The sequence below is a fragment of the Camelus dromedarius genome, chromosome 17 (genome assembly GCF_036321535.1).
Source record: "Camelus dromedarius isolate mCamDro1 chromosome 17, mCamDro1.pat, whole genome shotgun sequence".
In the NCBI taxonomy this organism is placed as follows: domain Eukaryota; kingdom Metazoa; phylum Chordata; class Mammalia; order Artiodactyla; family Camelidae; genus Camelus; species Camelus dromedarius.
This window is the reverse complement of record NC_087452.1, coordinates 22,665,435-22,690,771: the sequence shown is the minus strand read 5'-3', so window position 1 is coordinate 22,690,771 and position 25,337 is coordinate 22,665,435. Positions and strand designations below refer to the sequence as shown.

The 25,337-nt window shown below is 40.7% G+C and overlaps 1 protein-coding gene across 6 annotated transcripts in view; it reads left to right on the top strand.

Moving 5' to 3' along the window:
* The window catches only part of ATXN7 (ataxin 7), a 154,103-nt gene that overhangs the window by 6,856 nt on the left and 121,910 nt on the right, over window positions 1–25,337 (top strand). For 4 of the 6 annotated variants that reach the window (XM_064496344.1, XM_064496346.1, XM_064496349.1 and 1 more), the window contains exons 1-2: window positions 16,447–16,997; window positions 20,452–20,549. The gene's annotated coding sequence lies outside the window, so the exon portion shown is untranslated. Of the gene's footprint in view, window positions 1–16,446; window positions 16,998–20,451; window positions 20,550–25,337 lie in introns of those variants that run through there. The other 2 variants (XM_031470676.2, XM_064496345.1) reach the window with 2 other exon arrangements.

Here is a 25,337-nt window from a genome sequence, read left to right as displayed (position 1 = left end):
ACAGGTGTGTGCCCTAGTTTCACCCAGTCATGCTCCCTCTACCCTGGTATCTCTGGGTACAGTATCACAAAAACAAGAAACACACAAACAAAAAAACAGAGTGCTCAGCGGCTCACTGGCATAGACTTGGTGCTACGTAAATAGCTGTTGAATGGATGGTGACTTGAAGCGAGCATTTTCTCTAGACAGTGTGTGGGAAACTTTTAAAAGAGGATTTTGATCATCTTTAAAGTATATGGAAAGAAATTCCAGGCACAAAAACTGTAAAGGGGAGAATCTGTTTTGAGTTCTCTAGTTTTTAAATGAATCATGGCAATTTGGCTTCATTTTTCTTCTCTTAGTCAGGTACCTTCCATTTCAGCTCAGCTCTATTTGGACCTGCATCCTTATGGTGTAACTATGATAATTTGAGAAATTTTTAAACTTTATTTTCACTGAAGTTATTTTGGCATTGGAGTGCGTTCTACTCCTTGCCTAAACCTCTATGTTCTGACTGAAATACATTTTATTGTTTCTGTGGAATTAGAAACACCGACCTGGCCATGAAGAGTGAGAAGTGTAGCCACATCTGTCTGGGGCATAGTTATCCGGTAACACTGGAGTGTTGAGTTCATTCATAGGAACTTGTAGGAAATACATGGAATAAAAGAATGTGGACATATTGGGATAATTTGTGGAGCACGTCGGTCAGTTATCGCTGAGTAACCACAACCCACTCCACAACTTTGTGGCTTAAAACAATGATCATTTATTTTTCAGGGGAGGGCAGTTCTTCTGCAGGTCTTGTGTGGCCTGAGGTGCTTCTTAAACCTGTTTCTTAAACCTAGTGCTTCTTAAACCTGTTGCTAAAGAAACTTGCATGGGGCAGGGAAAGGGTGAGAAGTGGGAGGAAGCATGTCTTTAAAAATCTCAAAAGAAAAATCCAATGTCTTAAAATTTTACATGAATTTTGTAGTAATACATGCCTTTGTTTTACCATAAAGTTAATAGTCTAAATAACTTGTCACTCAAATTTCATCTTCCGAATCTTTGAGAAAATTGAGTCTTCTACACTCAAAATAATAACTAATCAGCTAAAGGTTTCTGGTTGTAAACAGTAGAGACTAAATCTGGCCCCTCTGAGCAAAAAAGCCTATGAGAACAATGTGGTGTAGCTCCCAGCATTGACAACACAACTGAATTCGGAACCAGGCCTCAGAATGAATCAGATCCAGAGCAGCTTCAGGGATCCAGGTAGCAGGACTCAGCAGAGAGTGTCCTCAGGGTGCCGGGCTTCTTGACTTCTCCAGCTGTCTTTAACCCCTCTCTCTAGTGGGTGTATCTCTCAGGCTCAGACTGGGTGGCAGGTGCCTTGGTTCCTGCCTCACCAAGAAAGTACCTACTGGGGTGATTGTCATGCCTCAGCAGGGGGAGTGGTTGCAGGGCTGGTAAAACCACAGATGTCCACCATCCAAACATTTGTGGGCCTCTAAGTGTGTGTTACATTGTGCATCATCTATCACATGTAATGTTGCAACACCCCTCTCCCTCTCAACCCCACGTGCCTCTTAAACCAGTTTGAGACCCAATCTTGTGGCTACACACCATGTATTTCCATTTCAGCTAATTGGCACTTACCACTGTCAGTGCAGTAACGTATTTATCCATTTTTTTATATGGTGATCTTTTGTAAAACATATCATGCATTTTCCTGATATTTTAAAAGAAAAGCACGTGGAGTGTAATTTAACCATTTTTTGGTAACAGGGTCCCTGTTGAGAACGTTTTTACCCACTGCATGGTGATCCCTTTGACACACGGTGAGATAAATAAACACTAAATGTCCCAAACTGCCCTGCATTTGTTTCTGTCTCTGCTCGTAGTGTCTAGCTGCTTTCATTGTATCCTTGTTAATACCATAAAGTAAACATTTTAGACCTTCCCGTTTACAAGCCGAAGAGACAGCCTACCAAGCCGAAGAGACAGCCTACCACGTAGGTTAAATGTTTCAATCTGTAAAATGTGCAAATACAGTGTGATTTTATTCAGAGCTTTTTCACATGTTTTCCTGTTTTATTTTACACTCTAATCTTTTGAAGTCAGAGAAGAGCATATTTTCCCCTACTTTTCAGCTAAGGATATGGTTTAGGAAAGGCGAGCAGTTACTCCTGCAGTGTAGGACTGTGGGCGGGGGAACCCCTGGGTGCTTTAAGTCCCCAAGCCTTTGCTGAGGGCAGTTCTAGAATGGTGGTTTACCAACGACAGAAGCCCCTTTTCTGGTTTCTTAAGGTTCAGAGTGAGTTAGAGCTGGGTGAACCTACGATTAACCTCCATTACCGTGGGGACACTGGTGTGTAATGGCGGTATCTAATAGTCACCTTGGTCATTTGCAGCCACTTTTGTTTATTCTTGCTTTGGAGTGCCAGTGTCTTTTTATTTCCCCACAGACGACCAGTCGAGGAGCAGATTTACCCCACCCCTTCTTCCCATTCAGCTGGTTTTGAAGTACCTCTTGGAGCCCTTCAGTCTGGCCCCCTTTTTTTTTTTTTTTTTTTTTTAGCTTCCCCAGGATGTAATTACTGCCTTTGGTGTAGTCACTTGTCCTCCCAATCCCTGGACTCTTCTTTTAAACGATCTGCCCTGTTTTCTGCTGTTGAGGCCCGCCGCTACAAAAGATTTTGAGAGGAGCTCTTGACACTTTTGTTTAAGTGAGTTCTCTGGACAGTGTTCTGTTAACAACAGGGTTGTATGCTGGGCCCTTCCCCCAGAGCTCTTAAAGTTTCATTGTTGTCTGAACCATCACTGTGATCATAGTGGCAATATGCTGGTTCTTGTTTGGCCAGACCTTTTTGCAAATAGAGACATCCCAGGACTTTTTTTGGTAGCTTTTAGAACCTTGTCTTAGCATTTAACACCAGTTTTTAAACTCTTTTGCTAATTTGTTTCAGGAACTTATTTCTACAGCTTCTAAAAACGTTGTGTTAACACTTAACACTAATCAAAAATCTGGTTTTCTCATGATGGCTTGCATTTCTAATTTGTCTCATGGTCTCATTTTTTGCGGACACTTTGAACCTTCAGAATCCTTGGATTTAGTCCTGAAGAGAAAGTTCTAAATTGAAAAATGTGCACTTTTCATTTCTTTATATTTTATTCTTTTCTTTAAGTTTTAATGTACTGAACACAAAAGGAGATTAACTATCTCCTCTTAGCTGCTCTTAGTCTTAGTTGATTCCATTCTCTGCTCCCCCCACTACTCTCCCTGTTGATTATTATTATTAATTTATTTATTTATAAATAGATAACAATTATTTATGATTATTACAACTATAAATCCTCTAGAAATCGAAGTTGGAAAAGAGACCATTTGCCATTACATTATGATAGTTTAAAAAGAATCTCTTGTTCAAATTTACTAGCTTCCTGAAGCTAGTAAAGATGTTTATTGTTTCCAAGATTCCCTGTTAATTTAGTTCATCACTGCAAAACAATGAATAACATGTCTGGCTATTGTAGATTATAAGAAAGGAAGGCCCTAGAAAAGCTAGTCCCTATTCCAGGTTTCTGTTTAGAACTATAAATGACAGTAAATTGAATAATCAGTTGTCATAGTAAACAGCAGTCATGACATAGCAGTAGGCAGGTTTTTTGAGTGTGTCCGTTGCTTGAGCTAGCAGCCAGCAACGATTAGCTTTCTTTTCCAGAGATCTGGTGTCAAGTATTAATCAGCTGTAGACTGGAAAGTTTTTACTGGCTGGCTTTTGTGGTGGAAGAAACACTAGTCTGTTTTTTCATCCGTAGTCTCTTAGCCATATCACTGCATGTGATACCGTCTGCGTGGTATTCTCACAAAAAGAAACGGTTCCAATTTTTTTCATCTCTATTGGGAATGCTTCAGTGTATGAAAATAGTAAATTTTGACCTTAAAGAGTCTAAATTATCTCAATTAAGGTTGTGATGTGTACCAGAAAAAAATATACATGTTAAACCCAATTTAGCATTCTTGTTCTTTACATTTTGAATGGTTTCTTAATTTGAAAACATAATTCAGGAGAGCAGGAGCTATAGGTCAGTGGTAGAGCAAATGCTTGCTGTGTACGCGGTCCTGGGTTTACTCCTCAGTGCCTCTGTTAAGGGGGGTAAAAATACCGTAGTTCATAAAATGATTGTAGTATTGAAAATCTTAAAATACATAAAGGGTAAGAAATATAATTTGGATTTTGAGTTTCAAGAATTACATAAACTTGGTTCTTATGGGAAACAGAAATTCCTGACTGCTCAAAAGTTTTTTAATAATTTTTCCCTGATTGCAAAAATCATTGGTGTTTGTAATGAAATTATAGAAAATTTGGGAAATTTTGCAAATACACAGAAGGAAACAAAAGTTACTCGTACGTCTACTACCCAGAGACATCACTATTAACATTTGATGTGTATCCAGCCACCTGTTTATGGAGTTCGCTAATGAAATATCCTTTGAAATGGGCACATAAGGGTAACAAGTGTTAGAAATGGATATACTATAGCGTGAACCAAGTTTTGTTAATCTCACTGCTTCCTAGTGTTGCCTTTAGGCTGAAGAGAGGGGCTTCCCCACCGGGACAGGACAAGAGAGCTCTCGTGCCCTTTGGCCAGCCTTCACTGAAGTGTAGCAGAGCATCTTTTCTGCAGACTAGTCTGTCTGCCGGGGTCTTTATCTTAGCAACTCTTACTGTCGGCTCTGAATGCCTGCTGGTTGCAGAGGGAAACGTTTGGAGTCTTTGTTGGAGTGGCTTGTTGCCATAAGCCACATCAGTTCTTATCCAATCTCTAGAAGAATTATTTAAATCAGCTCTTGATTGAGCAAAAGAATGCCCCAATATTCAGAAATACAGTAACCTCCAGGATACTCGAATCAAGTGAAAGCAAGGTAGAGTGTTTAGAGACTCCAAGGTGATTTCACTTAACGTCTAACCTCAAATCCAGTCGCCTTGGTAAAAGAAAAATCCGAAGAAGGAGCTCAGAGCAGATTACGGTATAAGCATATGCCAGTCCTCTGCAGTGGAAAAGTGCTAATCTGGTTGGATCTGTTAAAGAGACAGGCAAGGCTGAGCAAAGCAGAATTTTCTCATCCTGCTCATCTTTTGCTTAGTGCAGAAGAAAGATTTATCCCGGGATGAAAGAGAGAAGGAAAGATCACAGGCAGGTGGCTAGTAATACAAGATGGTTGGCTCTTTTTCTGTGTGCCTTGGCTAGTGGTAAGCAGATCCTCAGGTCTGAGAAACTAGCAAAGCGAAGCGACACACAGGACAACTTCCCCAGGCAGTGATACAACTTCTAGGTGTTCAGCGTGAAAATACAATGCTGACTTTGATTCCAAGCCCTCAGAGAAAGGAAACCCAGGGAGAAATAGGAGGAAGTGGCATCTCTTTGTAAACATTTTATTCTTGACATGTAGCCGACTCCTGCCTGGAGAATTAAATGTCGGCCCCTCCATTCTGCCAGCTGTCTTTCAAGAGCGCCCTCCCGTGTTCTCCTGCACTGACCAGTTTAAAAGGTGTCATTTCTGCCTGAGAAATCTAAGAGCTTGCACGCAGTGCTTGGTGTGAAGGAATTGCTCTGGGAAATGAATGACCTTTGTGATAACTGCTCACATGCGAAGGAGGGAGTTTGCTGGTTTTAAAAGTCTATGGTTTGAATTCTTAGGTCTGGCAGAAAACAGAGTCCAACTCTGATGGTTTGGGAAACTTTAATGGAGAGATTATTTTCGAAGAGTGGTCAGAGTTAATGGTGATATGGGGTTCCTGTCACCCAGAAACTAACAGCAATAGGAAGACATGATCACTACTGGGCCCAAAGGAGCAAAAGAGAAGAAATAGCATTCATTCCTGGAGTCCAGTGAGGGAGCTGGAGCCATAGAGGAGGGGCTGTCTGAGAGGTGCTATAGTCCTGGAGGGATTCGGCCACTGCCAGAAAATGCAGCCCAGACCAGGGAGGGACTAAAGCAGCAAAATCCCCTCCCCCACTTTCTTTCCTCCTTCTTTGATGTCCTTCCAGTGCCTTCTATTGGCCAACCCCACCTGGAAGCCTGCCTGCATGAACCCAGGGATGCCACCCATAGGGGTCAGCCTTTGGGGCACAGAGCATGGCTGGAATGGTGGGAAATTGGTCTGGGGTTGGAAAAAGGATCAAACCGAAAATTACTAGCACACCCTAGTAACATGTTCATAATCCCGCTTTCATCATTTTTGTCTTATCATCTTCATCTCTTGAAATCCTAAAATAAACCCTCAAGTATGTGAACTATTGATTATGACTCAGTTCTGTCTTTTAATATGGGTAGTCTAAACAGTTAACCCTGCCCTACTCAGAGTAATTAATATTCAAAGAGAGAATCTGAACAATTCTCAGAAGACTGGGGAAATCACTGAACAACGTTCTGTTGGGGCATTTTGTTCTTGGTTAAAATTAAACTAAGATTTTTTTTTCTTAAATATGCATGTGAACTGTGCAAGTGATTTATCCTAAAATATAAAGATTGTACTTTTAATCACACGTTGGGTAAAATAATTTTTTTTTGTTGTTAAAATTAAGCTGCAAAAAGAAAGTGGAATTTTTTTTAAGTCCTTGCTTTTTATCCCTTAAGATCTGTTTCACTAAGGTGGGATGAACTGGTAAGAAGATTCTTCCTCAGCCAATCTAGAAATACAAGAAGAGATTTTTAGCTGTTAAAGAGGGTCTGTTTCATTCCATAACTACTGAGCATTTGGCTTTGAGAGATAGAGAAATAAATAAGATATTTACTCTGCTTTCCAGGAACTTATGACCAGTGAAAAGAGGTCCACATCCATCTATAATCATCAGCAATAGGAACCTTAATAGAGGCATCAGCTGTAGAATTAAAAAGAGGGAGAAAGTATTTACTTTGTCTTTACCAAAGATTCTTTCGTATGGCTCACAAATATTTCTTCATAACTATCCCTGCCGTGTCCTACAAGTACACATGATAAAAAGATACCAGGGACCTGGGGTCAGAGTAAGCCCTTTGCTACTTGTTTCATCAAGGGCAGCCAATGTTTTGGTGCCTTCCCATTGCTTCAGTGATGGATGACACCCAGAATCCTTACCACGTTCTGCTGTGATTCTCTGATCTGGCCCCGCCTACAGCTCCAGCCTCCTTACATACTCTGGCCTCTTAGTCCCTCCTATTCGCCGTGCTTCCTCAGAATCTCTTTTGAGGTTCCCTTGCCTGGAGAGCCTGGTGCCACCCTCGCCTCCCCAGACCTCTTCTGCCTCCTGGTCCCAGTTTAAATGCCATCTCTTCACAGAAGCCTTTCCTGACCTTCCAGACAAATTCCAAGGATCTTATTATTTACTCTCAAACCCGTAGATGTTCAGGTGCCCTGCTCTTCCTCCTTCAACACCTTCCCGTGTATTTGTGTAAAGGTTTGATGGCTGTCTTTCCTACCAGCAGGTAAGCACCATGAGAACAAGGTTCTTGTCTCTTTCAGTTATGTGCTCAGCCTCAGGCATGGTGCTTAAAATTGGAGCTCGATAAAGAGTTGTAGAAGGAAGGAAAAAGAACTGGCTTCAAGCCCTGACCTCTAGCACTCACCAGCTCTGTGACTTTTGGTGTTTCACCACCCGGAGTCTCAGTTTTTTATCTGTAGGATGGGGATGATGCTGACAATGGCACTTAGCATGTGGTAGGCACTGTGCCTTACTAGTCTTATCTCCTGCTTTCCTCCTCCATTAATCTGTTAATCAGAGAAGTGAACTGCCTTGCTTGAGGTCACACAGTTTGTAAATAGAAAACAGGATTTAAATCCTGGTCTGATTCCAAAGAGATTGTCTCCACACCTATGATTTTCCTGGGGGTAATTTCTGGAGCGGGGAAGATCCTCCATACGGGGCAGTATGGATGCCCAGGTTGGGAATGTTGACATTAATGAGGAGGCCAGCTGGAGGTCTCTCAGACCAGTTTTAGGGAATCAGTGTGTGGGATTAACTCCATTTAGAGGAAGAGGTAAGTGACTTCTAAACTGAGCCCTGAAGAAGTCAGCTGGATCTAGAACAGGCCCGTAGTGTGAATGCCCTGAGGCAGTCATCAGGGCCAGAGAGTGCAGAGACTTGCATGCTGGGCTGGGGAGCTGCTGCTTCCTGTAAAATGCTGTAGGGGGACCTTAATGGGTTTTATTTATTGAAAATATTTTGGAAGCAGGCAGTCTCTCCATTTGGAGTCCCCTTCGGGGACAGAAGTGTCCACAGCCCTCCTAGTTTGTATCTCGTAGCAAGGGATGCATTTGAGCTGGCTCTTGCACTCCACTGTAGCCCCTGGCGCAGCGGTGTTTGGAAAGGAATCAGCTGTGCGAGGTAAGGAATGGATAAGTTTACATTCAGTTGTTTGATACAATTCTGTTGTTGTTTGTTACGGTTTTTCTGTAAGAGTAGGTTGCCTTATAGAGTAGCCCAGATGGGTGGCACCCTTGCACAAGTTCCTTCAGCTCTCTGGTCTCAGTTTCTCATTTGGACATTTGGAACAATTTAAATATCTATCCTGTAGGCCTGTTGTGCAACATCCACACCGTGCCTGGCACCAAAGAAGCTTTCAGGCACTGTTAGCTGTTACTGCTGTTAATATTTCCTGTCCATTCTGGCCCATGCCTCTTGAATGAATGAGCATTGTTTATTTATCAAAGACAGGTTGACATAGGAACTGACTTTTTTTTTTTTTTAAGATCTTGATTTTTAGGGTTTATAAAGATAGTAAAATTGGCACTGAAAAAAGGGCAATGAAACACCTTAGTTGGGCAGCCCTACTGTTTCCTAGATGTGTTTATGATGAAATGTAAAACGTGAATGTGCGGGGGGTGGGGAATAGCTCAGTGGTAGAGCACATGCTTAGCATGCACGAGGTCCTGGGTTCAATCCCCAGTGCCTCCATAAAAAAGAAAAAAAAAAAAGAAGAAAAGAAAAAGGTGAACGTGAGCCAGTTCTTACAGAATCCGCTGTATGGGCCAGAGCTTTGCTTGCCCTGCGTTCTCCCTGAGAAGTAGGTTTGATTGTATCTGTTTTACAGATAGGAAGTTATGGTCTTTTCTAAGACATTATCGGAAGCGGACATTAAACCATGTGCTTCTCCAGACCATTTTGTGCCTTCAGCATTGTAAAAGCCTGACTTATCTTCCAACAACTTCAACAGCTCTGCTGGGAGGGAAAAATGGGAACAGAGCTCTTAATTTTTCTGAATCTTTTGGATTAATGGGAAGCTCTAGGCATCTTGTGCTGGGAGGTGCACAGAAGAGATTCAAGAAATGTTTATTGAATATAAATCTTAATCAGATGGTGTGAAAAAAAAAAAGATGACTGAGAAAAGCAGTATTAGGTTCTGGCTCCAGACTATTCTGTATTTAAAAAAAAAAAGTGTGAGGTCACTAAAGATTTTATTACCATATAGCCTGTTTACACAGACTAATGGTTGGAGTCTAAGGCGAAGACTTTTCCTCTGTGTTTTGCAAGGGATTAGCTCCAGTCTGTGCAGTTCAGTTATTTACAGAAATCTGCTTCCCACTAGGTGCCCCCACTGCCCTTGTGTTGGGCTGGTTAGTTTAGTCTCAAAAAGATAAATGATATGTAACATTAAAATACACAGACCATAAATAGGAAGGTGTAGCTGGTTCCATAGGTCATCATCAGCGTATTTCATAGCTAGATCTGACTGTGTTTTCCTTTCAACTCAGGTAATTAAGAGCTGACCTAAAGAAAGTATCATTTAATGATGGGGCGGGGACAGGAGGAGACTTTCTTGCATAGAACAGCAAGCATGTCACATTTAAATCTGGATTTTCTCACCCTCCCCCTAACAACAGAAAAAAATATTCATTCTTTTTCTTTTCTTTTCTTTCTTTTCTTTCTCAGTTTCTTTCTTTTTGGGGAGTGGGGGAGATGAACTTCATTATAATAAGGCACTTATTGGCCAATTAGATGGTAGTTTGAATATTAAGCATCTTTCTCATGATTTATCAGGTTATGCAGCAAAATGAAGGTACTTAACAAGATAATTGTGTTGGTTTACTATAGAAGCAGTTCATGTAGAAATTTTAAAGTATCAAACATTACAAGACTTTGATAAGCCCCAGTCCCCAGATCTTGGTTTCTAGTACCATTTCCTTTTAATAAAAGGAACCAGACATGACTTAATTCTATGACTGGGGCAGGGAATAAACAAGATGAGCCTGAAACATCTTGTAGTGGACAAACCTGGCAGACACGACCTCAGCCAGAAGATCAAGTTAACGTGAACAGTGAGAAACGTACACTTGATGTGATGTGACGAGGATGGCACTTGAGCTCTGTGTCTTCCTCCCCAAATCCAGTAATCCCATCATGATGAGAGAAAGGCACTGGGCAAACAATTCAAGACTCTGCAGAACACCTCACCAGTCTTCCTCAAACTTGTCGAGGTTATCAAGCAACCAGAGTCTGAGAAACTGTCACGGTCTGGAGGAGGAGGAAGAAGACTTGTAACTAACGTAATGTGATATGGATGGGTCCTGGAGCCGAAAGAGGGCGTTAGGCAGAAACTAAGGAAATCTGAGTGAAGTATGGACTTCAGTTAATAATAGTGTGTCACAGTTGGTTCATTAGTTGTGACACATGTGGCATACTAACGTAAGAGGTGAGCAGTTGGGGAAATGAGGTGTTGGGTATATATAGGGACTCTGTATAATCTTTATAATTCTTCTGTAAACTTAAAATCATTCTAAAATTAAAAGTTTATAAAAAAAAAAAAAAGAGGCTGTGGCAAGGATGAATCTATAGTTCGAGTTTAATTTTCATCACACTGGGAGCCTGAAGTCAGTAAACCAGCCCATGATGTTCTAGGTTGATGATGGTATAAAGTGGGGCAACTTCTTTGCTGTTGTCTTGTAAAGCCATGAAGGTTTGTTTGCAGAATCAGAGAATGCACGAGTGGGGCAACTTCTTTGCTGTTGTCTTGTAAAGCCATGAAGGTTTGTTTGCAGAATCAGAGAATGCACGACTTCTAAATGTCCTCCTGTGGAATTTCCTACTGGCATGACTTTTTTTCCCCTTTGCTTCTGCCCAGTAGCAGTCCCTTGAGTGGCATTTGCTGTCCTAGTTAATCAGAGGGTAGGAGAAATGAAAAACTCTCCTCTTCCCCCTCCTACGAAGTTTCAATGGGCGCTGGAAATGTAGGTCAAATTGCATCACTGTAGAAAGGAGCGAACAGGAAGGTATTTATGAAATGCTGCCAACCTCTCTTTAGATTCCGAGTCATGATGAACTAGTGTTGAGCCAGCATAGGTGTGAGATACAGGGAATCAGGGAGTCATGTTTTTGTTGTAGTCCCAGAATGTTACATTTTAATCAGTGATAAAAAGATCTCTGTCTAAAGCCCTAGTGAAAAGAACTTACAGTAGCTTTGTGTAATTTGCATCTTCCTGCTTCTGGAATTCTATTTGTCTCTTATTTATTATTGGCATATTGCAGCAATTTATATTAATTTAGCCAGAGAGATGTTTGAATTGTAGAAACTATTGCCATGTGTACTTAAAAAATAAATCTCATATTTGGTGATCACATAAATCTAATAATGTATTTTGCAAATTACAAGTAATCATATGCTCAGTAGGCTCTTGATTAGCATACAGAAATCACAAAATAGTTTAAGTTATACTTAGAAAGTATACTGTTTCATGGCTATCCATTTTTTAAATGGCAGAATCCTACAGATTTTAAAATAAATCTTTAAATACATGTTCTTATTTTTCACATCTTGTGTACTAACTACTTGCCCTTTTTAAGACATCCAGATATTGGCTGCCAGAGTGGTCCGTGTTACTGACATTGTCCTAAACAGTAAGCGTCCTGACAGCAAAACCGATTCTAAAACCTGTCCCATTTTCACTCTCTCCTTGCCTCTATTAAGATAACCAGTAGTTCATTTGTAAACAAAATGGGAAGTCAGATGATACAGTATATTTGCATAGGCTTGGGTATTATTAGATCTTACAGGTTGAACAAATTATTCTGTGAGATATATTTATAATCCAACATTTAGCTATTATCTTAACTTTTTATTTTGAAATAAAGAGACAAGAAATTATGAAGATAGTACAAAGAAGTCCTGGTTACCCTTCACCCTGTTTCTCCTGTTGACTAAATTTTACCTAACGTACATAGTATAATATCAAAGGCAGGAAATTGATATTGATACATAAAGTGTGTATAATTCTGTGTTATTTCATCTCATGTGTAGATTCATAACCACTACAGTAATCAAGGTACAGAACTATTCCATCACTACGAAAAATCTTTTCTTGTGCTATCTCATTCCTGTCACCCTCATAGTCCCCGACTCCTGGCAACCACTAATTTGTTCTCTAACTCTATAATTTTGTCATTTTGGGTATGTTATGTAAATGTAATTTTTTGAGACTGGGTTTTTTCACTCTGTATTTTTAAAAGAATTTTATTTTAAAAAAAATATGCTAAACATTTTTAAGGAATATTTATTTTTTTTTAAAGTTGTTATCCAGAGTTTGACTCACTAACTTTCAGACCTATATTTTACTAGCTTGGGTGTTCTATACTCTTCGTTGCTATATTTGAACAGCAGCTAAAGTCGTATGTGCCAATGTAATAGCTGATTATAGCATTAACCTTATTGCCTACTGTTAAGGGTGATACTGTGAAGTTAAAGGGAAAATTACCCTGGAAAAACCCGTCTTATCAACAAAGTAAATATTACAATTGATTACTGAGCAAGACTAAGAAATCCAAATATATACTTTATTGTACCAAATAAAGTAACTGACCCACATTCGTGTTCCATTTCATCTCAAGAGAACTCGTTAAAGAACAGAGACTTTTTGGAACACCATATTTAAGTGAACAGTTGAAATATTTACATTAATTAGCCAGTATAAAGATCGTGTCAGAGAATTGCTGTATGTGGTTAATGTCAAGTGTCACCGTAAGAAAGCCAGCGTCTGCATCATGTTAATAAGATTCTTTGACTGTCTTGACTCAGAAAAGGGGTCTTGTGGGTAAATGAATGTTGGAAACAAACAGCCTCAGAAGGAACAAATCTTCCTCAGACGCCAGTGTGTTGTTTTCTAACAAAATATAAAAAAATATTCTAGGAGCTGTAGGAGGGCACCTTCGTATTTGGCTACAAACAGTGATACCACGGCACTAGGGAATCCCGTGTGGCCAGACCATCGGAATTGAGCAGGTAGAAGGTGGCTCCTTAGGCGCTTGCTAAGCTGGCTGTAGGTGAGGGTGAGGCAGTGAGCCCTGCTCCTGGGCTTGCCCAGAGCTCTGCACAGGTTGTTGTAAATGGCACATCCTTGTAACTGGCATTCGATTCCATTAGATTCTCGCACCTAACGTTTTAGACAGTCTTCCTTCCTGATAGGAAAATATCCTTTACAATTAAAATCAATCTCTTTTTACCAACTTAAACTTTTCTTTTTTCTTTTCCCGTCAAGCAGCATATGATCCTACTTGAAGTAGCTATTGGAATGGAGGAGAAGGGAAACAAACATTTATCAATTGTTGAACGTATGCCAGCCGCTGTACTGTTTATGTACATTCGCACGTGTAATTACAGTACTGAAAAACTGCAATTTTTCCTATGAGGAAAGTAAGTTATAAGTATAAGAAACACCAACTAACTACAGGAGTGAAAACTGCTTAACTATCAATGCAATGTGTACAGTAAGGCAGTCCATAATTAATTACTAAATAAATCTTTTGGATTGTAAATGCTGTAAATGTTCAGAGGAGGAAATGGTTGTTGATCTCTGACCCTTGATTTTGTCTCCTGTAATATGCAGAGAATACCTCCCTCATAGTAAGAAACGAATAAAATAGACGTGTATTGCCTGTTACTTAGCACACTTTCAATAAATTATAGCTGTGCCGTTGATAATGAAAATTATGGTGATGTGCTTAAAACAATAATACTGTATTAGCTGTATCAGTGTAGGGTGACTGCTGTCACTATGCAAAGCCTCAGTAGCTTGATACAATGCACGTTTAGTTCTCACTCAAGTCACAGCTCAGTGTGGCTTGGCAAGGAGGCTCTTGCTTCACTCAGTCATTCAAGCGTGAAATTTTGTGGCTTTGCCCACCTGTAGGTGCTCAGCACCCTCCCCGTTTGACCAGTAGAGGGTATGAGAGACAAGGAGGCCAAGCCTAGAAGAGGCACCCAACATTTTGGTTCACATGTTAGGACTCGGTCATATAGCTACATCTTACTACCGTGAATATTAGGGAATTTAGTCTGACTGTGTGCTCAGAAAGATGAGAATGTGGATACAGGTGAGCTTTGGCAATCTAGCACAAATATCATTTAGAAGAGCTTAACAAATGAGGAGGAATTGTCCCTGGACCTTTTAGAGAGTGAGGTTTGCAGTAGGTTACTCAGCCTGCCTTTAGGTGGCATTATTTCAAGAGAGAGGATGGAAGAATTTAAAAAGCCTGCAAGCATTATGAATGAAAATTATACGTTTATCTCACTAGCCACTGCCTTCACTACAAGCTATTTGGTAGTGACCTTAGACAAGCCATTTAAGTACTGTCGGCTTCCATTTCCTCACTTGTACGTGTCCTTCACAGGGCTCTGGTGAAGGTCACACAAGTGCTGTGTGTGTCAAGTACTTAGCACAGGGCCTGGCCCAGAACCAACACTCAGCACAGGTTATTATTATTGATAATGTTAATGTGTATGGCCCCAGAGCCAAATACTTGCTAGCCATTCATTTGTCATCTTTCCTAAAGGACCACTTAGAGTAGCAAAGAATGACTTGACTGAGTCTATTTATATGAGGTTTAGAATTCTGTAACCCCAGTTCAGTAACAGGAGATTAGTGTTCCCTTGGCAGAATATTGGGGGGGAAACCCCTCTCTGTTCCCCTAGGCTCACATTCCCCTTTTCAATGCTACAGACTTTTTATTCCCCTATGAAGAGGGCAGCGGGAGTACTGGGCTTTAATTTACCTCTCCTCCCTCCTTCGTGGACCTTCCTGAGTGTTGAGGTCTGTCAGTTGTCTGGGAAGAGTGAGGGTAAATGTCAGAACAGCTTTTTGCTCAGGCCTAAGTTCTTGGCAAGGCAAGAACATCCCGCCCCAGGCCCCTGTTAACTTGAGTGGATGGGGAGCTGTCAGAGCCTGGGGTTCCATTTAATTCAATTCTGTTCAGTAGGCATTTATTACCAGCCCTGGGGATGCAAGGATGAAATGTCGCAGACTCCGCTTCTAAGAAACCCACTTCGAGAGGTGAGTTTCTTGGCGTGTAGGAAGAAGGGAGTTCAAGGTGGTGGAAAGAGGAGGAGTGGAGGATTAGGGGTAGGGATTGTTTTGCTGAGTGGCAGTGGAAGGAATGGTCTTTTAGCTCAGCTCTAAAGTGCACCTGGCCCAGGTCTGCCCCTTGGCCTCAGCTCACACGTCTCAGTTTTCTCTCTGTTAAAGGGGTGTACTGAAAGTTCCGACGTCACAGCCCTGCTAGGATTAAGTGAGATGATGCATGTAAAGGGTTTACTATGTGTTGTAAAACTGGGCACACAGTGAGTGCTTAGTACCTGCCAGCTCCTCCTGTTGTTGCTGTTTCTGTGTGCTTCTGTAAACCGATCTGTAAAGCAACTGCACAGACAAATTAGAGAACTGCTGGGAATTCTGTTACACTTTTGGTTCTGTCTTAGGCGCCTGGTGAAACCGTGTACTGTACTCACAGGTGATGGGAAAATGGGCTGCTGACCCCTCGGCTAAAAGGATAGGGAGCTCAGTTAACCTCAGTGAAGTCAGGGAGAGTTGGGGCTTGAGATGGGAGAGCCATGCTACCTGAAATGGCAACGCGAGTGAAGGGTGGCTATATTGAACCCTTTGGAGAAAAGAGAGGGGCTGAATGTGTGCGGATATGTACAGGCTGTCAGGAAATGTAGGCTCCTTTAAAAATGTGAAGACTCCACGTGAGGCGTCTCACAGAGGATGAGGAGAGCCCAAGACCGACTGCCGGCTCTAAAGTGTATCCCTGAAAGCTGGGCCAGACGTGCTGGAGTCCTTCCCAGTGAGTGGTTTCAGCTCCCTCTTTACCAGTTATGTTGTCAAACTCTTGTTTTGTGTTCCGTGGCATGACCCTTAGAGTAGTCCTCAGTAGGTTCAAAACTTGGCAGTGTCAGTGGGGATTGGTTTCAGGGCCGTACTGTGGATGCTCCAATCCCATAGCTGGCCCTCTGTATCCATCAGTTCTGCATCCACAGCCTCAGCCAAGTGCGGGTTGTAAACATGGTGCTTGATCAACAGTTGGTTGAATCCACGGATGAGGAACCTGTATTGTATAGAGTTTCATTCTTAAATGTGTTTTGCCAGGGAGAAAACCCGTCAGGGTGAAGGCAAAGTGGAACGTGGATAGGAGGAGGGTAAGTAAACTAGGGACCACGCCAAATCGGATTTTTGGAATATGCACCTACAGTTGATAGTGTAACCTGCTTTAAATAGACTGGTTTATGTTTCTTCGCTTGGGAAAAGAGACTTAGGAAAACAGCACAGGCTCAGGATGACAAGCGTGTCTGCCTACAGGAGACAGACCTTGAAGGAGGGTGAGTGATGCAGCCAAGGTGCGCGCTTTGGAAAGTGCATGCTCAGTGAGGAGAGGCAGCCCAGGGCACAGCATCCACCCCATCATCCCTGTGCCGGAGAGCTGGCCTCCTGCCGAAGGTCTGGACCTTCCAAGAGAAAATGGGAGGATGGAATCTTAAGTGACCCTCCCCACCTTTTAAATATTAGCAACAAATTCCTCTTTTCCCCCCATAAGATCACCAAGCAGACTAAAAAGTGAACCATTTTCGGCCCATGTCTTTGTTTTTGCAGTGAGAGAGAGTGGAGAGGAAAATGTGTAACCTGGGATGAGGCGGCTCCGCTGCAGACACTCCTGGTTCTGGTGCTTGGGAAGCGCAGTGCCTGCCGCGGAGCACGTGCTCTGCACGTTTTCACTGACTCAGTGAGCCGGCTGGGGTAAGCCTCTCGGTTTTCAGTCCCTTCAGGTATTGAGTGGGGAGATAGCAATTGGCCTTCCCTCAGCTCCAACTTAGAAGCTGGAGTCAACTTAAAACCTGCGTTGGCCTCCTTGGAGGGCCCACCTTGCCAGCCCTTTGTATTCCCTTTCACACCCTCCGCAAGCCCCTGGGGTGCATTCTCACACTGAAGCTCCATGGTTGGCCTAGAATTAAAGAAGGTTTAAGAAATAAAAAGAAAGTGTATACTGTTGTGCTTAAAAACAGGACCAACTCGGTTTAACCTGTGTTTTCTTTCCTCTGTCATGGTTAGTGCATTTTTGCTTAATTTTGGCAGACTCAGGTATATAACAAGAAGTGATCGAGATTATGCCTTAAATTGCAACAAGGCTCTCAGAGTCTTAAAAGGATATAGAAATGTTACTCCTAGAAAATAAGTCATTTTCTATGTAAAAGGTGATGTAGCGCTGCCCGTGTGACAGTTTGGGCTTTTCTGTTTAAAGTTAATGAGTGGATTTTTCTGAACCCTTGGGCATACCACTGGATCTTCTTTTATATCAAATTCTGCTGATTTTATATCTGTCTGCCCTTTAATTTTTTTAATACAAAAGTTTTACTGCCTTGAGCAAGATTATTTTGTTGCAGTTATCAGAAATCAATTGCAAAAAATTTAAGCTCAGATGAGGAGGGCCATTTAGCATACAGGTCCAGGGGATGCTTAAAACCCCAGGGAAGGATATCGTTGGGTCCTCCAGGGGAATATGCATGGGACAGGAAAGCCCTAGAACCATCCGGGCAGAAACCATTTCCCTTTCTGTCTTCTGGGGCTGTGTGGCCTCCTGGGTCTGAGTGACTCTGAGCAGCATGTTCATTTGTCAGTCTTTGCTGACTTGCGTTTTCCTAGAGACTGAGAGAGCACATGGGGGAACTTGCAGCCTAGACCAGAGTCGGCTCTCTTCTGCCCAGTTTCTAGTTCTCAGGAGAATAAGTTGAATATCTCAGTTGGGATCATGTGTCCAACTTTGGCCAAAACAGGAGAGGAGTATGGAGTCCCACAGTACAAACATGACTTGGCATTGTGTTATATGGTGCTTACAGAAAGGGTCGCCATGGGCTAGAGGCAGCTACTCTAGAAGAAAGGCATCTTCTGCACCCTCGCTGCCCCCCCCCCCCAAAAGGGATTAAATAGATTAAACTTATGCCTCACAAGACTTTGGGGAACATTCAAATTATGTCTTTCCTTTCTTCTTGTTTCTTTCTCCTCTCCCACCTCTAATGGGCTGTCATGTAAAAAACTTTTTAAAAATTGTATTTATTGAATGTTTGTTACATAAGCATTCAGTGAAGAGAAATGGGTGGTGAATGAGTAAAAGCTATCAAGTTTTATGTTTCTATTCTTAGAAAATGTTCTCCAGTCTTCCTTCTAAATTATTTCTCTTTTCTCTTTGCAAAACAAAATTAAGTTGCTGTTTGGGCAGTTTGGTGTACTAGAAAAGGAACTAAATAGCACCAGAGGCCTCCATTCTGGTTCCAGTTTCAAACCATTTATTTGCTGGGTGATCTTGAGCAAATTATGATCTCTCTGAGTTTGCTTCCTCGCTAGTAAAATGGGGATCATGATAACAGCTCTTTTGAGCACAGTGTTATTGTGAAAATAAAACAAAAGAATATATACAAAAACATGGTAGTCTTTTTCTACTAAAGAAGGATTTCTGACCCACATTCTGAGTAGAAATGTTACTATTTTTAAATGCTTATTTTTAGTAACTGCCATACCATTTTTCTTTAAGAATAGAATTGCCCTTAATTTTTTTTTTTTTTTTTTTACAGTATTCAGGCTAGTAAATGGTGATTTCTTTTAAAGGCTAATACTGTCTTGGGGGAGATTTCATAGCACTCAATATCTGATGACTTTCTTGGATACTTTGGAGGTATGGCTGGGGTGTCCTGATGGAAAACTGGAAACTAGCCTGACCTCGAGAAGTCAGATCAGGCACACTTGATGCTGGTGGTGTTCTGCCTGCACCCCCAGCCTACCTTGAAGGAATCGCCGTCAGAGAGGAGGTTAGCTCTAACATAACGTCTTTATTGGCTGCTGCTTTCCTGGGAATTTGTAGCTTCCTTTGAGTGATTTTTTGCATAGCTGTAAAATGTTCACAATGTAAAGAAATGAGTTTTGGCTCAGGACAGACCTGTTAAACAAGATAGTGGCTTCTATAGGAAATGAGGCAGAAAAGGAACACCAAAATGGAAGTCACAGAAAATTTTTAAAAGATAGAAGACTGGGAAGTAATTAGAAATCTTGAGAAAGAGAAACAGCTGGCTTATGAAGATTGTAGGAATGATTACTTCACTGAATAATTACATTGCTGAATAACATTTTGTGCGTGAATAAAACTGTTTAAAAAAGGCAGAGGGGAAGGATACGATCCAGGAATAACTTAAAAGCCAATAAAGGTAATTATGAATAAATGTTCAGACATGGCATAGAATTTCAGCCACTGACTTTGGGAGATGCTTTACTAGCACCTCAAACCATAGAAATACTTGGCTTACCATGTTAGAGTGTGTGATGATAAATAAATGTTGAGCAAAGCAATATTCCTGCCACCCAACCTTGGTGGATAGCCAGTGAGGATTATAGAAGAAGAAGTGTGTTACTAGTGAATTTTTCGTATGAAATCAGGCTGCCTTGTGCTTTTTTATACTTTGATAGCATCTGTTCCATAGCTGTGTCATTGCCCATAGTTGCTGTTCTTTCTTTCCTGCTGCATGTCAAACTTGAAAACCAGCTTAATTTCTAACTCAGGTTTGTTAATCTCCAACCCCTTGATTCCATAACTCAGTGCTCCTCCCCAAATTAATCTGAAGAGTATCCACACTCGGCTTGAAATATACATGTATGCATACGCACAAAAATGTGTAGATAAGGGAGTGCGTAATTTCTTCGTGCTTTTTAGGAAGACGGTTTAATTGAGCTTTTGTTTCCTGTTTGTAACATTATGAATTGCTTTTATAAACTACTGAATGATAAAGGACAGAGTGAGCTCTCCAAATAATACTCTCACGCGGTGTTGTGTGTGTGTTTAAATCTGTGATTCTGACATGTTTCATGGGAGCAGGCTTTCTGAATAATCATTTTAAAAATTAAGTGAAAACTCATTAGTGGCAAATTACACACAATGATTTTAAGCCCCAGGAGGCTGACTCTGTGTACATATTGAATAGTCATTTGTTCTTACTATATTGTATAAATATAGCCAAGTAAGTTCATTGTTTAAAAAAAGACACAGTTTCATTTGTTGTAAAATTGGTAAAGTGCCACGAATTTTAACACTTTTGACATTTCCAAGCACGTATAATAATTTTGGGACATCTGGAAACTAATGAGATTGTAGATTTCTGATTAGTTTTATCCATTGTTTCATTCCTTTGCCCCTTTTCTTTCTTTATAGGTCTGAACAGAATTAAGAAGAAGAGCTTCCGCAACCATAGCAGATGAAGATCCATTGGTAAATCCATCGGGATTTTTGGCCTGCCCTCCAAAGAAAAGGTAACTGGCTGTTTCAGCACAGCACAGCTGAGTAAATGCTGTAATACTTCTGATTACAGTGGAGTTTAAGCATTACCGAAGGATGGTAACTTTTAAAATTTAAGGTATCTAAGTAAGAGCTCCAGTTTTAATCATAACCCTGAATATTATCTTATTAATATGAAATGACAGTGAATTTCAGAGTACAGCTTTATTAGATGTTTGTCAAAATAAAATCTGCTAAATAGCCCTCCCTTCCCCAAATTCTTTAAAATTATAGAAATACTTTGGAGATAGCAACCCCCCCCCCAATCCATATCCACGTCTTCCTGCAAAATAATCTAAAGATGTGCTCTTGTGTTTTGTCCTGTTCCACTTCCCAAGCTCCTGTTTTCTTCTATGAGTAATGTGGATCCAGCTGCTCAGGGGTGATCCCAAGGAAATTGTAAAACAGTCAGGAGTGCTTCAGGGGCACTTTCTGGGCCCGGTGCCTTTGCCCAGCCTGCTGGGGAGCTCTGTGTTCAGGAGCAGTCCCAGATCATTACAAAAATAGCAGCCACCATTAATTTAGTTTCTTAGACGTGTTCACCGTTGTCATTTACTGTTTGAGGGGGAGGGTGGTAAGTTTCACATAATGTAAAAAAGAAGAAAAATTCCTAGAGGAATTTTTATTAAAAAAAAAAAAAATTCATCCTCCCATCTACTCCTAAAAGGAATGGCGAGCCCAGTGGGTGGGTTGGGGGGCTTCCAAGTTAAGATGCATTTTGAAATGAGTCATTGAAGGATAAAGCTGAACGAAATCCAAACAGGAAAGACCAAAGGAGTTTTGGCCTCTGAAACTGATCAACTTACATACTTGGGCAACAAATGCAATGCCTCAGTCAGGTTTTAGGCATCTGTAGCAAAGATGGAAACATTTTGGACAACATGCACATCCATCTGCAAAGATAAAATTTTGACTGTGACCAAACAGAAATAGAAGCTTCTGGAAAGATGTAGCAGTTTTGTTAAGGTGTTTAAAAGAACACCGGACTGGGCAGCTCTGAAGACTCTATCTTCAAAATAGGCCCTTAAAATTTTCGGGCCCGAAGCTAAAAGGCCAGCGATGCCAGAGGTATCCTTCGGTGATCATCAGAGTCATCGCAGAGGACAGCATTCACTGTGGAATGTCTGGAAAGTGCCAGAGAGGAGAGAGGCAGGGTTTTCTCAGACGGTGGTCAGCAACTGGCAGTGGTGGGATATGGGAGTGGTGAAGTAGAGACGAAACATACTTGACAGAATTGCTAAAGGAGCTCTTTAGTCCAGAACTGTTTACTGAGCTACTATGTGCAGAGGGATGGTCCTTGAGGAGAAAAAGAGAAGAACAGGAGCTGGTTTTCACAGATTACACTTATGACTTGTCCTTTTTGAAATACTATTCTGATGAAAAGACAGATATGATACCAGGAAGTCAGTGACAAGGGGCAGGTAAAGAAGTGTCACAAACTCAAGTTTGCTGGGATCAGGCAGGTGGAGGAATGAAATATACCAGGGGGGACTGTAAGACAGTGTGAAATTCATGACCAATCTCAAAGGGCTTACATTTTCAGTGCCAGCTGATCGTAGCCTCAGAATCTTTTCAACAAACTTTAATGAAGTTCCTCCTTACATGCTGTGTTCTTCTGGCCACTGGGGATTAATTAGTAAATCAAAGTGACAAAAGTCCCTGCCATTGTGGCACTTACCTTTCCAATGAAAAGAAGCAGATAACAGACAGCAAGTGTAGTAAGTAAATACATTGATTTATTTTTAATAAAACCACTGTGGCCACTGTTTATGTGAGATAGGACATAGGGGGCAAGGGTAAAAGCAGTGAGAGCAGTTAAACTGCGGTTATTGAAACAACCCAGATCTTTCAAAAGTCTAATAAGGGAACTGAAATCTTAAGTTTAGTGACTTTTCTTGATTTTTTTCAATGTTAGCAATGTAAGAAAACAGAACAATTTGAGTCAACGTAAGTGAGTATGTGGGATTCTGCCATGTGGTGACAGTTTACTACTTTGAGCATAGAGGTGAGAAAGGACGTCAGAGAGAGTTGAGGACTTTGGGCCCTGCTAAGTCGGAAAAGGTAAGAGTTGATTTGAAATTACATGAAAGCTTGACTTTGATTATGAGGACATGAAGCTAAAGGAAGAGAAAAGATAATGGCATGTAACTATTCACAGGAGCAAAAAGGGGGGAAACAACCCAAATGCCCATCAGCTGATGAATGGCTAAACAAAGTGTGGTATATCTACATGGTAAAATTTTTATTCATCTGTAAAGAAGAATTAATTACATATACGTGGTCCAGCATGGGTGAACCTTGAAAACCTTATGCCAACAGAAAGAAGCCAGACGCAAAAGGTCATATATTGTATGGTTTCAACATTGTGAAATATCCAAAATGGGCAAATCTACTGAGAAGGAAAACAGATGTGGTTTCTAGGGGCTGGTGGAGGGATGGGAGATGAGGAGTGAATGCTTAATGGGTACAGGGTTTCCTTTTGGGATGATGAAATGTTCTGGAACGAAATAGTGATGATGGTTGCACCACATTGTGAATGTACTGAATGTCACTAAGTTGTACACTTCAAAATGGTTAAAAAGGTGAATTTTATGTTCTGTGAATTTTACCTCAATTGAAAGAAAGAAAAAAAAAAGAAGGACATGTGGAAAAGCATTTGAAGGATGTGTATTTTATATCTTGTTTAGGTGGAATGGAGTCTTAGTAAGGGGGAATGATGGGTGGTAAAAGTAGAAGAAGGATGGAAGAGAGGTTGGTGCTGTAGGGGCCCCCGCCTCTGGGCTTCACAGCAAAGCAAATGGCCCCTGGTTTTTAAGTCTATGATACTGCAACTTACCTAGTAGACTTTTATGAAGATCTCACAAAAGTCTCAAACAAAATTAATTTAGATTTCTTCATCTTAAAAAAATAATCCTTATTATAGTTCCTGACTGTAAAAGTTTATTGTTAAAAAAATTAGGTCACTGTGTGAGGTGATTGTGGTAATCATTTTGAGACATATCTCTATCTATATATTTATTTCAAGTATCTCAAATCATCACATTGTACGTCTTAAAAATTTGTACAGTGTTATATGTCAATAATATTTCAGTAAAGGTGGAAAAAATTGAAATACTATATAACCATGTGTGTTAAGAAAAATCCCCTTTAATTACATTATTTCCCTCCTAGTAGCCAGAAGTCCAGAATTTATCTAGACCGTTTTCTATGCGTAGACTTATCATCTTCATCATTATTACATTTTCACAAAAATAGGCACATAATATGCATAGTTTTTGGCATGCTGCTTTTTAAAAATTCATATCTTGGCAATCTTCTTTTTCCTTTTGGATTGCTACATTATGTGCTGTACTTTAATTTGTAAAAAAACACAATAAAATAAAAAGCAAATGCTGTTTACCTCTATTACAAAGAAAAGGAGGTATCAAAATGTGAAATTAGCAAGCACTTAATGAGCACTTAGTATATGCCAGGCACTGGCATATTAATTCACCAACTCCTTGTAACAACCTAATGAGATAGACACTGTTATGATCCTTCTTTTGCAGAGAAGCTAACTGAGACAGAGACAAAGGTGTCCTGCTATGGTCCATAGTTAGTGGCAGGGATGGGCTCCAGGACCAGCTTCAGCTCCAGCTGATGGTTGTTCTGAGGGACCTTGTGTCCAATGGTGTGAGATCATAGAGATTTTTTAAGAGCAGTCAATCTGGAATTTTGCATGAAATTTTCCAGGTTTTATGGTTGGCTTTAAAAAAAATTAACAGCTTAAAAAAGATATAATTAAAATACCACAAATTTACCACTTTTGTCATATTTTGACAGTGTTGTGCAGCCAACGCCTCTGTTTAGGTCTAAAACATGCTCATCACCCCCAAAGGAGACTGTTTCCATTAAGCAGTTACTTCCCATCCTCCCTTCTCAGCAGACACTGGAAGCCATTCGTCTGCTTTCTGTTTCTATGGATCTGCCTGTTTTGGATATTTCACATGACTAAAATCATATCAAAGTGGCCTTTTGTGTCTGGCTTCTTTTCCTTTGTTTTTGAGGTTTTCCATGTTGTAGCATGGATCAGTACTTCATTCCTTTTAATGGCTGAATAATGCTCCGTTGTGTGGATAAACCACATTTTATTTAGCTACTTTTCAGTTGTTGGACACATGGATTGCTTTTACCTTTTGGCTCTTGTGAATAATGCCACGACTAACAGTGATGAAAGTCCCTGCTTTCAGTTCTTTGAGTGTATACCCAGAAGTGGAATTGCTGGATCATATTGCAATTGTTTGTTTAACTTTTTGAAAGACTGTCAAACTGTTTTCCACAGGGGCTGTACCATTTTACAGTCTCACTAGCAATAAGGATTCCAGTTCCTCTACATCCTTACCAGCAGTTGTCATTTTCTGTCTTTGTTTGTTTATTTTTCTTTACTCCTTAGCCACCCTAGGGGTTATGTAGTGGTATCCCATTGTGGTTTTTGATGTGTATTTCTCTAATGACAAATGATGTTGAGCATCTTTTCATTTGCTTGTTGGTCATTTGCAGTATCTTCTTGGAGAAATGTCTATTGAGATCCTTTGCCTATTGTGAAAAGTGGATTTTTTTTTTTGAGTTATGAGAGTTCTTTACACATTCTAGATACAAGTCTTTTATCAGATGTGTGGTTAGCCAAAATTTTCTCCATTCTGTGGGTTCTTGTCATTTTCTTCAAGGTGTTCTTTGAATAATTTTGATGTGGTCCACTTGACCTATTGGCTCTGTGTTTAAGA